This window comes from Protopterus annectens, chromosome 14.part0 (assembly GCF_019279795.1).
Source record: "Protopterus annectens isolate FY-2018-M chromosome 14.part0, PAN1.0, whole genome shotgun sequence".
Classification (NCBI taxonomy): domain Eukaryota; kingdom Metazoa; phylum Chordata; order Ceratodontiformes; family Protopteridae; genus Protopterus; species Protopterus annectens.
The window spans coordinates 545567316-545581116 of NC_056748.1; the positions used below are offsets into that span (position 1 = coordinate 545567316).

The 13801-nt window shown below is 43.6% G+C and overlaps 1 protein-coding gene across 1 annotated transcript in view; it reads left to right on the forward strand.

Annotated features, from left to right (window-relative positions):
- The window catches only part of LOC122788697 (myosin-16-like), a 949629-nt gene that overhangs the window by 327765 nt on the left and 608063 nt on the right, over positions 1 to 13801 (forward strand). The gene's annotated exons all lie outside the window — the stretch shown is intronic.

Here is a 13801-nt window from a genome sequence, read left to right on the forward strand (position 1 = left end):
GGCACACCTGATACTGCACCACTGCAATATCTCTGCAGTGACTGGGACCTGCCTCTTGGCTCTGCAGACCACACCTGCAATGACTGGGTATAGACAGACCGTACCTCTCAGGCATGTACCTGGACTGGCACACCCACAGCTGAGGTGTCCCCATATTCCACTATGTTGTACACACATCCCGGCTGGTTACTTCACACAATGCATCACAGGTGCTCCACGTGCATATAACTGTGTCTGGAACTACTGCTGCTACTAATGTGAGACTGACAGTAACCCACACTTAACTGTGATAGCCGCACATGTACTGACACATTAGGCGTACACTGTGTGTGAGTCATAACCTCCACTCAGCTGGTTCGACCCATACACCACCTCCAAGATCAGCAGTATCCTTGACATGGACACTACCAACATGTGACGGCTGTCCCACACCTGTGGTTATCCCCTCATTGGTGGAATCTAAACATCTGCTACCCACCCTTGTTAGCCACATACTGGCACCACACACTTCACAGCATACACAGTAGATGAGTACTACAACACCAACTACAGATGTTGTATGTCAGCGGTAGTTGTTGTCGTGACACACGTGCAGGTGGACAATGCACATGCAAACGCTGAGACATACCCCAGTGCACATCAATGACATGTACACGACAATGTGGTTCATGCTATTCCACATGCTGGAACACACCAGAATACAGACAACACTCTGGAGGTGCAGTCCCATGGACATACTTTACAACAACAGGTGGGGGCTGTTACACAGTGGTGTACATTCCCATGGGTGGGGTGACTCACTGGTCAGCCTCGGTAGGGCCACAGGATCCCTCATCACATACTCCATAACTGGCTACATACACATTACTGCGACACATTCCGAGATGTACCACAGGGCATTATGGTGGTATGTCAGTAGTCGTATGCAATACCCACATCTGCTCACACATACCACTGTCACTCTGGAACATGACAGTAACAGGTGATGTTGGCAACATGCTGTCTGATGGCTTCATTGCTTACATTACACCCTCTCACTCCCTGCAGGGCCACATTCCTTGCAGGTACATTGCGCTGTACCTGCAGTCACACCTACACAGTACTGATCTGCATTCTATATGTCCTAGGATACAGGCCCCTTGTCATCCTGCAATATCCCAGGCTGTGATGTCCACAGAACTCTGAACAGCATGTCTCCCCACTGGGACACCATATTCAGTAATAGCCTTGTACCAGACATTGTGGCCCCTGACTGGCACACAGCAACAGTAACACTCTGCACAGGTGGTGCCACACTGCACGACTGGGACTATTGCCCTACACACCTCACTGGACTCTTATGCACGGCTATAGGGCACATCATCATGGATATCATTCGTCGAGTCTTTGTTGTGCTCCAGTCCTTTGATGCCAGCTGGGTTGGTCTTGTTGGTGCCACAGCATGCCTCCTACACCTGTTGTACACCTTTCCTACAGTCGCCAGGGTAGTTGATGATGACACGGGTGTCCGCACAGCCTGCATTGTCCTACTCGCTGCCAGTCAGCACTGTTCTCCATTCTGGTATTGACTACATACACATCCCCCTGCACATCACAACATATGTCTCCGGATGTTATGCAATGTGGGTAATGGATGGGACACACACACTGAGGGTGGCATACCATATCACATACTGCAATCCAGTTGCACTTGACTTACCACAGTCCTCAGTCATGGGGCCCTCATGTTCGGTATATGCTTCCCTGAGGTACAGGCTACCACTGAGGGGACTTCCCTGCCTAACTTTACAGACCACTGCATAACCAGTGCCGTTGTTGCTCCACCGGCTGAAACAGACCCCATCCATACAGGTGTCACTCTGACAGATACTGATATGAACATCATGGCCTCTACCTGCCTGACACTTGGTGTGAACATCACCTTTGCAGTACACCATCCTCCCACTGGTTATCACATAGGTGTTAGTCCCCTACATACATGTTGCATTGTACATGTTTGTAAGACACATGTATGTCGCACACACTCCTGTGATTACCACATTGCCACTGTGGCGTGGATATCCTTCTAAATGTTCACACATGTCTGCACTGGGTGTGTAGCTGGTACATAGGCACCCATTGTACCTCTGAACACTGGACGTATACACACATCCATGGGTACAACACCCCGCGTAGGGTGTACCTTACACAACAGCTTTACATAACCCAACATTAAAATGCCATGATGTTTATTGAGCTACAACTGTTAATGTATGCGGCTTATGTACAGACACCACATCTGCACACATTTGCAGACTACATACTCAGGGGAGATGTATGCTGCATAGACAGGGCCCATGTCTGCAAATATGTTTATGGATATACTTCACATACATGACATGAGCATCATGACCATGATGCTCGTGGATATCTGCACACACGCGACAGTGTGTGGCATGTGCTTGGGTGTTGCATTCCCAGACCGGACACTCACCATGCTTTGAGACATGATTCCTATGTACATCACGCATGGACAGTCAGTAGCAGTGTTCATATGATACCTTGCTTGCTGGATGGTAGACACATGTATGCCAGGGATCACTGCAGTGGCTGTACTGTGTAGTGATGCAGGTTACACATGGCTCTTCTGTTCACAGGACACTACCCTGGAGAGGTGCCACTGGTGTGCACACTGTAGTTGTTGTTACACATTGACTTGCCAGACTGCATGGTAACCCACTATGAACTTGTGCAGCTATTACATGTCCTTTGTGCATGGTTACTGGTATAGCCCTTCCAGTTAGATTGGCTGTCACGCTATTACAATGTCCCGTGACTACGGGCCTTATGTATACTGTTATTGTACATGCCAGTCATGTTCATGTTTGTCTGTCACATCTCTTCTGCTATTCTAGTATGGGAGTAATGTTTGCGTCCTTTGCAAATGCACAGAGTGGAGTACATAATTATTTCATCATAACTGTTTATACATATCTTAAGTACATACTACTCACGTCACTATATGATACCTTTGTTAGGCATCATATGCCTGTTCTCCTGTGTAACATATCTGACGTATCAATCTACTGTACTATACATTACACATGTTTTACATGGTATCCCATAATTCAACCATTACTTGCACAGAGGGTCCACCTTAGACATGTCATTGATGTTATATGCCCATACACATGCGTACTGTTACAGTATATCTACATATACTATCCCCTGCTATGGCACGTACTTATTGGACATACCCTGCCACTGACGGTGGGTCGTATGACATTGTTCTGTTTAATGCCGTCAAGTTGCATCCCTTGTGTTGTCTGTGCTGTTTACAGTGTGGCCCACTGCTGGACGCGCATCTTCTACAAGCATTAGTACGATCAGCGAGACATCACTACATAAATACCGTTCCCCACTTTATGCATGGCGGACACTTTTAATTACTGCAAACCAGGCTATGCATACACTGACATTACATAATACAGAACATACTATACATACAGTTAGTGTTATACATACCTTGATATTGTTCTGGTGTTTCGTCTCTATCTCGCTCTTCTGCATCACTCTTTCAACTGTTATATGGTATGAGCATACATTTTGCATATCTGGCAGGTCATCCTTATATACGTCTATACCTGCAACATGTGGTTTACTGCCACCAATTGGTGGTCCGGTGTGACTGATTACGTGCACTTCAGCTGTGCAGCTACTCCATTCACCAATTACGCGGCAGCAGTGGGGTATAATTGAATTCTACACCTGGGCGTTGGCCATTTGCCCTGCCTTCGGGGAGATGGCCTGTATTGTGTTTTGTTGTGTGTAATTGCAACTGCTTTGTGTAGAGCAAAGTCTATTTTGGGGTCATGTCCCCCGTAGATTGTGTGTGACGGCTTGAGTATGTAGTTCTACCTGTGACTGTACCTGTCATCCCACCCGTCTGATAAAGGACTGTTGCAGACAACTGTAACATCGCTGTTTGTTCCGTTATACGACAGATACAATTTTGCATGGCGCCTTTAAATGTCTCTCACAAGGTATGTCAATGGTTCAGCAGATGTAATTGACTAACTAGATGTTTGGGCTGTGGTTACGGTCTGTATTGCTATTGTTTACAGTGTGGGGGATGTAGGCGGGTGTACGTAGCATATACGGTTTTGTGGGGCTTGCATTTATACGTAGTCCATATATATGTGTGTGGGCCCCTTCCCTAATTACACTGCTATCACTTAATAGACTTCTGTTACAGGAATTTAATTTGGGCCGTTGTTAATTGGTTTCTATATGGTATGCAGGTGCTGTTGATACTTCCATACCTCCGGATGTACGGCGATATGTGCAGGGATATTTGTAAATGAACGCTATCCCGTGTATGTCTGTCCCAGATATTTGCAGTCATTGCAGTGGTGTTGGTGTCAGACCCTCTGTCACATGGCTTGCCACCTTTTCATATGGCCATAGTTGGACACTCGCAGGTCACACAATAGTGTTTACAGGCTGACATATGGCCACGGTCAGTACACAGGATAGCACATACTTTTATCCTCATTACATACCTATTGTTCTTGGGCCTTCACTACTTATCGGTTTGCATGTAACTTTTCCGTTTCTTACATACAGGCATGAGTATTTCCTGCAAATATTGCATATTATGTTGGACATACTAATGTCCTACACTCACGGACAGTTGCCCTTTCTAATGTTTCATGTCAGGACACACCTGCCCAGTGGGGGCTGTCCCTCGCAATGTGGGACAGGTGTTTACCACATGCCTACAGATAGCTATACCCGCACCTACCGTGATCATCTACCTCCAAGTTGCCACCTACAGACACACTATGCGGACACACACACACACTTTAGTCACACGGGAACACACATGGCACCCTCAACACACACATACACAGGCTACATCACTCACAACCACAGTTGTACACGGTACCTACGTGGACCGCACCGCCGACAGCAGTGACTACATGTCCTTACTATCGTCCTATTGCTTGCAGTTCTACTGTTCCAGTACTGTGTTCTTTCTGTCTTTCATACTCCTGGTTACGCGTGTCGGTGTGTGACACGTTCCATAGTTGGCGGTATCCTGTTTATTTGTACCTCAAAGGTGTTTTGAATGTCGTCGACCTATCTATATATTTGCAGATGCCAGTGACCCCTTGTATATCGACATATGTCACACTATCGCCCTTTCTATCTGTATTATATATGTGTATATATATATATATATATATATATCTCGGGCAGGGGTGGTGACAGGCATGCTATGTCTTTCATTGCGTGTTTGTCAGTGTATACTGTGTTTCCTGGACTCCGCACATTTGTGTCTGTACCTGTCACATTACACACCTGCCATAGGTTAAGATTACCTCCCATCCCACTTTGCGAGGGTCAGTCCCTCTTTGTGCAGTTGTGTCCTGTGAAATATTTGTGAACATAGCAAATGTCCTGCGACTTTGGGACAAACATATTCCCTATAGTTTACGTCTATGTCGCATGCCACACTTATTCTGTATCTGACCCACCTACATGTTACAGGACACGGAACACATACCTGTGACCATTACTAGACATCTATGAAAAATCACTGTCATTCTGGTTTTCATCCTGGACGGGTGTGTGTCATCCTGCTGACATCTGGCGTATGTCCCACATTGGTAATTTGAACTGTGGCAACCCTACTGTATGTACATCTTGCCTAGCAATAGTGTTGGGTGATTGTGTACATGAGTGCCTGTTCCACTCCTGGCAGTGGTCGTTTTACCCTTCAGAGCAGGCGCTATTTGTTCAGGGGTTACTAATACTGGTGTCACCTGTTCTGTACATCATTGACCATGATCTGCGCAGTGGTCGGTGACACTTAGCCCTGTTTTGCGCATATCCGTATAGTCGTATTTAAACATCGCTTACCAGCTGTGGGCAACACTTATTCCTGCTAACGTGTGCTACACATATTCTGATGACCTGCATCCAGAATGCATTACCCGTGCCGTCGGGATTATGTTAAATCCCTTGCAGGACGTGGGACCTGGAACATGCACGACAGTCACTGCATGTACCACTTGGACATCTGGGGGTTGTACACGAATTATGTCAATTTGTATGTGCAGTACACTACAGCAGTTACTCCACACTACACTCACATGGATGACTCCATTAGTTTACAACTTGATGGGTCCAGTTCATGGTATGTCCATGTGATGTTTACTGGCTGTACTCCGGCACTGGGTATGTATATCACAATTAGGTACACCCGATAATTTGCTACACCTTCATACGACCGTGGATGCAGCATACCGGGGTGACTAATGCCTGTCATGGGTACATCCCCTGCCTTGACACTACATCCATGATTACATTTTGTGGAGTCCCTCAGTAACGTGGCGGGTAATCCGTGATGACTGTGTGTAGGACAGTGCTTACACACATGTGCTCCCGCGATTGCCTCTGCTCCAGTATGCGACAGTTGCTTACTCAATGTTGTGGCGACGGGTGTCACTGTTTGCCCCGTTTGGTGTTTTGCCTCTGACAATCGGGTGTGTACCTACCAATGTACCTGGGAACCTATACACACAGCACCAACAGATGCTGATGGGCGCATCTACTGTTCAGGTGTTGACAGTTCCGTGTTCCCATGGCTGTTGCATGTACAATGTTTGGGGGCTGCCTGTGTAGGATTCCACAGTGGGCCACCTATACATCACAATTTACAGGTAGTCGTGTTTGTGTGCCATCCATTTTACTATGTGTGCAGGTGGGGAGGGGTGTCAGTCCATGGGAGTCTACACTGTCAAGGTATGTGCTATACGTTCCCTCTTTGCCAAGGCATAGGCATATTGGGCATGCCTCCATCTGCCTACTGGGGCTGGCACAGTGTGTCCATGGTCTGGATCCCTCTGTGCCTCTGTTGGCCTTGGCAGTTGCGGTGGGCTGTGAGGCCCTCCCCCATTATGACCCTGCTGCAGCTGTTTCTGCAGGATCATATTATGTAGCATGGCACATACTATGAAGATGTGGGCACTCATGCCTGGAGAGTACTGCAAGGCTCCACCAGATGTGTCCAAGCACCGGAACCGTGATTTCAGCATCCCGAACACATGCTCTATGATGATTCTGGTTTGTGCGTGTGCCTCACTATGGCGTTCTTGCATTGGTGTGTGTGCATTTCTGATGGGGGTCATCATCCACGGCTCCATTGCATAGCCAGCATCCCCCACAAGGTGACCTTGTGGGATGTCCTCCCTGACAAATACCTGATACAGCTGTGAGGCATGCCAGATATGGGAGTCGTGGTAGCTTCCAGGGCTGCCAGCACACACATCCATGATAATGCCCTGGGCATTGCACACAACCTGGCAGCTGATGGAGTGGAATCCCTTGCGGTTTATGTAGCATCTACCATACTCACCGGGTGGTGACTTAATTTGTATGTGAGTGCAGTCTATCGCACCCAGTACCTCCGGGTAGTTTGCCACACGGTGGAAGTGACGCATATTGCTGGCCAACTCCTCCTGAGTTCGGGGGAAGTGTATATGCTCATTGGCATGTCGTAACATGGCATCCAGGAACTGGTGTAGTACCCTGGATGCCGATGCCTGTGAGATCCCCATTATATCTCCAGTTGGCCTTTGAAAGGTACCTGTGGCTAGTATTCGCAAGCTTACTCATACCTTCATGTCCACTGGAATGGGTTCCCCTCTGTTGTTTCTGGTTCTCAGGCGTGGCTGGCACAGCTCTACTATTTGCTGTAAGATGTCCCTGTCCACCCTGTAATGCTCTACTATCTCCAGATCATGTAGCCCCTGGTAGGTTACCCTTGGTCTGAACACTCTTCTCCTCCTCCGAGGCCTACGGTGGTTGTCGGCATCATCCTCCACAACACCGTCGGTCTGTAACACATGCTGATGAATCACAGCTATGGCAGCTCCCAACATGTACATTTTAAAAGTTCCCCATCTGTTTACACCTATGGTGCGGTGTTTGGGAATACACAGGTGTGTGTTGGGTGCTTTCACACTTTATACTGTTTTGCTGTGAACACTGATGATGTCATAGGGTGTGTATGTATGATCGTGGCTACAGGGTATCTTCTGTGTTTTATTTACGAAACCACTATTGTGCTGCCTTTGGTGCTGCATTACATTGGATGCTGTGAATTAACTCCTGCCCTTCCGTTTACATTTGTGCACGTTACACCTACCATTTGCTGGCATGCATCCAGCTGCCTGCTTTCATTTGTACTTTCCTAGACCTGGCTTATCTTGCATACTGTGTGCTATTGCTGATCTACTGTTGGTTTGCTTTGCTCTGCTATGACAGTTCTCCTATCTTTGCATTCCAGGTCTTGCACACCTTTCTTTGCAATCCTATGCCTCCCCTATCCTGTTTTGCAGGTTTCTGCATGCAGGCTTGTCTACTGCCGTCTATTGTCCACCTTGTGTTGATTGGTGTTAATTGCTCATTAGTACGCCGATTACCCTGCTTCGGCATTTCCTTCTTTTCTTCCCCTGACCTTCCTGTTTGTGCTTTTGTTCACGGTGCATGCATCCGCTTACCGGGTTTCGGGCACGAGTTCATCCCTGTATACATGCGCTTTCGGGCACCATGTGTGCTCTCAGCTAAACGGTTCTATACCCTCCTCCCCACCCCTGTCCTTCAGCTTTGCTTAGCAGTGGCCAGGCCAGATTTGCATTGCTCCAATGTGCTTACTGATACGGTGGCACACCCCTCTGCTGATGTCATGTATCACCTTTGATACACTCCTCGGTGTTATAGCGCTGCGCCGTCAGGTACATCCTTAATCCAGCGGGACATTTGCGATTCAGTATTTCCTGCCTCATTTGCATGGCATTGACTACTAATTCATAGTTACAGCGCCGAACACTGTCGCGGGCCCCTGGCAACCCTTGCGCCTTGCTTGTGGTGTGCCATGCCTACCATTGCATATTATGGTGCAATCCTAATTTGTCTTTCATTGCAATTTTCTGCCATTTTTATATATTTCCTTTGTATTCCTGTTTGCACACACATGCCCTGCGGTTGTACTGTGTGTTACTGTGGACATGACATTAAATGTTGTTTCTAGGTGTTGTGCATCTTTTCTTGTGCCATTGGCTGTGTATTTGTCCATTGGCATATGTTAACTTTGTAATACATGCGTGTGGTCCGCTTACATAACTCCGATGTTCTGTTTGGGAAAATGTAAACCGTGTTTTTTGGTTTACATTTCCGTGGGCTTGCGCTACGCCTGCACCACTTTGTGAATTGCTGTATGCCTTCATTAGCATGGTGCGACAATGCGCATGGGGTGATTTGCATACCTATGCAGAGGGCTGCGTAGCTCTGGCATATGCCGGTAGTGCACGTGGGATTGGTTCGTACCTGAATCGCTCAGCGGACATATTTGGCATTATGCCGCCTACACTACGCCTGCGCCTGGCGCAAGCTTCATGAATCCGGGGGATTGTAATTAACAGATATTTTATTTGGGACAATAATTATGTATTTATTTATTTGTCTTTGTTTACTAGGAAAGTCCGACTGGGTAATACCCATTTTCAGTGGAGGCCCAGGGAGAAAAGGTCTATTTGTTGACAATGAATTATACTTAGCTCTAGTTAAACACTGAGTATTTACATTTCTATCTACATTTATACACATGCAGTAGTCACATTTATACATGCCAAGGTTTTACAGAGGTAGAAGTTACTAAAGAGAAAGTCCATGTGTACAGGCAGCAGTTATGTGTAAAAATGTTGTCATTTAAGTGAGATGTTGAGAGTATTCTGTTTAAGAAGAATATTTGGCGAGTATAGTACAGTGAGCACAGTCTTAACTTGGTGATGATCATATGCAGGACTAGGACTGGTTAAAATGTTGCTTAAGCAGTGGTTTAAAACTACTGAGTTTGTCAAAGAATTTTATTTTTGTGCGGATATTATTCCAGAGCTTAGCAGTGTATTAGGAGTAGAGAAAATCTCATACAACATTATTTGACTTATTTCTGAGTAGTAAGAATGTGTTACTAGAAGGGAGGTCCTCTGCTGGACAGTAGGGCAGTAATATGTTTTGTAGTGCAGGGCATTTTTCTGGATAATAATTGAGCTTGTGTGCTTTAGTTAGTTGTGAATATGTTAGGCAGTTGTGCAGTTCAACACAGTTTAATTATTCTAAGCTATGACAATATGACAGTGGTGGGTCCTATGTAGCAGATTGGTGGCAAATTTAGCTATTTGATTGTAGCAGGAGACAAGTTTCTTTCTTTGAGTATGTTTTAAGTTTGTTAGGATAAGAGCAGCATATTAAGAAAGTTGGCAGTAAGAAGGTGGTGGTCTGAGTTTTTGTTGCAATATCTGTAAGGAATCCATTGATCCCATACCTAAACTATAAAGATAGCGTAGTTTCTAGTTTCAGGTGTGTAGATTTAATGATAATCTATTACAATGCCTAGAAGCTTAGTGTGAGTTACAGTTTCAACGGCGGTATTATTTTCTGACTTTATGGTAAAAGATTGCTTTTAAATTTGGCAACTCGGGGTAAAAGGCATTGAATTAGATTTCTTGGAGTTGAGTAGGAGGTTTGGTTCTTTGAGCTAGGTTTCTATGGGTGGGGATTTAAAAATGCAGATCTGCTGTCATTCATACATTTGTAAAGGAGACTTTCTATTATGTCACTTTTGAGAGTGGTAGACTGTTACAAAGTTTTTTTTAATTATTTGATAAAAATGTACATGTATCTGTGGAGTGAGTGTATTATAACAGGAAAAATGCAAACTGCTAAGAAAGTTCTTACTGAATTTTGAACTGATGAAATGAGTGAAAATGATGTAGCTAATTTGCTGAAAGAATGTGTGAAGGAGTTTAAAATATAAAAAAGACAAAGTAAAACAAGATGAAAAATGTGTGGGATGGGGGCTGGCAATGTGAAATGTGCTTAAAATAAAAAGGGTGATTATTTATTACTCAGACTTGTATTTATTGCAAGGAAAAGATAGGTTTTGAAGTGTTGGGGGCAACCAAAAGCTTATTTCTTTTGTAAGGTTGCAACACATTTAATTAGTGAATGTAAAAAGGACATTGTCAACAGTGCAGTGGTAGGGGGCATTCTGTTGATTGTAAAGGGGAATGCTGGAAGTGGTTGGATTGTGAAGAGGGTAAAGTGATAGAGAATGTAGAAGGGGGAAGGGAAGAGAATCTGGAAATAAATGTGATGAGGAAAGAGGGGATATGGAGAAGAAATAATCAGGAAAGAAGGAGAAGGAGAAGTAGCAAAACAGGTAAACAAATAATGGGCAAATAGAGACAAAAGAGTTAGAATGTGATATGCAAAATAAACGTGAACATTTAAGAAACAGAAGATTCAAGGGAAGGCATATTTTTAGAAGAAAGAAAATTGTATAAGGAAAACGTGATTGGATAGAGCATTAAAATAAGGAAAAGAAAGTTAAAAATGTATCTAATGAAAGACAGATGATAGGTAAAGAGAAATGTGAGACTGCTGTCAGGTAAATATATAAAAAGTCATATTAGGAGGTTAAGTGTGTTAGAATGGTGTGAAAGAGAAAAACAAGATATTATTGGTTTTAGTAGAATTAAGAAATGTAGTTGTGAATGATAGGAAGTAGATGGAGGAATTGTGGGATAGAAAAGTAGTCTGGTGCTTAAGGGAGGATAGGTGTTCAGTAATATTGGTGTTATACAAAATGAGTGCGAAAAATGATAGATTGTATATTATACAATGACCCCCCCCATTAATATTCCAAAACGTGCATGCTGATTGGTCAGTGTGCCCATTGTAAATCAGACTTATACTAATGGAAAAAGGTCTGGTCACTCAGACTTTTTCCATTAAGTCTTTTTTTTGTTACACAAATGGAGAACTGAAGAGCTCCATTGCTGTAATCTCGCTATGTTAAATGGGTTTAACGTAGCGAGAGAGCTTAAAAAAAGCAATGGAGATCTTCCTTTCTCCATTGCTTTTTTCAAAGCTGTCTCGCTATGTTAAACAGCTTTAAAAAAAGCAACAGAGAAAGGAAGATCTCCGTTGGTTTTTTTAAAGCTATCTCGCTATGTTAAACTCCTTTAACATAGTGAGACACCTTTTAAAAAGCAATGGAGATCTTGCTTTCTCCATTGCTTCCACACAGATCTCTGTACTGCGTAAGCATACACATGTGCAGTACATCAGAACTGCCGCACAATACCAGACAGCTGCAGAAGGGCAGCACAGAAATATTATACAATGCCATTATTTAAGAAAAGTGAGTATTTTTTTTTCTTAAATAATGTCATTGTATAATAGCAATAACCCACATCTACCCTCGTAACCAAACCACTCCAACCGTGGGTAAATCCAACATTACCCACACCCAGGCATGGGTTATTGCTTAAATAATTAATCCAGGGAAAGCAATTATTATAGATTATTTAACAGGGGAAGAATTGTATAGGATTATTTGTATAGGTGCATATACTGGGCAAAAGAACTGAGTTTCAAGAGTTCACAAAGTGGTTATCAAACTCTCCTTATTCAAATCAGGATATGGAGGACCCTTTCCTTTGAAGTCCTTAACCGATTATTCCACTGACATCTTTATAAAATATTCACATTTATTTTCTGCCTGGTTTCTGACTTTTCTAACAAAAGATAAGTCGTTTATCCTTCATCTGAGCAAAAAGAGAAACTGACTGAACAGCAATCGTCTTAGTGTGTTACATTGGATCTTTCTGTAAATTAAAATGAAATGATCTGTGATCCTATGAACTCCAACTAAATCCAACTGATTGTTGAGACAGTAGCAGCTCAGGGCAGGCTATATATTTACTTGTGTTTTTATTCCCAGTAATAGAAGGATTAAGTTAATAAGTGCTCTAATGATTTCTTTTTTATTTTATGTTTTCATTCATCTTCCTGCTAGTAAATATGTTATGTCTGCCAAACATATCCATGTATTAGATCTATTAGCATCACATTTAGTGATACATTTCTTAATTTCCACCTTCTCGCATGCTGTGTAACTTGGAGTAGCCCTACTTCATTTGTCAGCATTTTTTTAGTGCTGCAAACTCCATTAGGAAGCACTTTTTTTCTGGCTGTGGAGTCTTGAGTAGTATTTGGAGGTTTACCACTTTCACTGCTAGTATTTACTGTAATGATGTTTGATATCCTCCTACAAAGTTTTGTGGAATGCATGATTACAAGTTGTTTGCTGCGTGAAACTGGTTGACTGTACTTATATATATTGGGATCAGTTAAGTAAAACCGTGTTTCAGTTTGACAGATTATACATCAGCATAGTCTTGAGTTAAAATAGTTAAGCTTTTGAAGTACATTTGCAAAGTACGCATCATGATAAATGCAATAGCTTGCTTGTTTCCACGGCTTCCTTTCAGCAATATGAAACCTGATATTGTGCGTCCCAAGACTTGGAAAATTAAACTGAAATCCCTTAAAACATTGAATTCCAAATCTTGTTTTTTACAACTTTAAAACATTTGTCAAGGGACCCCTTGCACCCATATTTCCCAGTAATTATTGCCTCTGCGATCACTGTATCTTGGAAAAGGGGCAGTATTCCAAGGTGTCACACTTTTGGTGGCAGTTTACATTCCTGCAATTACTGTTAAATTGTCATTGTTCCAAGGATCACACTTACCTGTCTTAGACTTTCAAGAGGCCCTAAGTTTGCTATACCTTGTATCAAGACATATTTGGAGTGAATATTTTCTTCTACATTTTAAGTTCTATATTCATTCTGTGAATGATGATAAGTGAATAACACACCTAGAAGTACTGATTGTCCTAACTT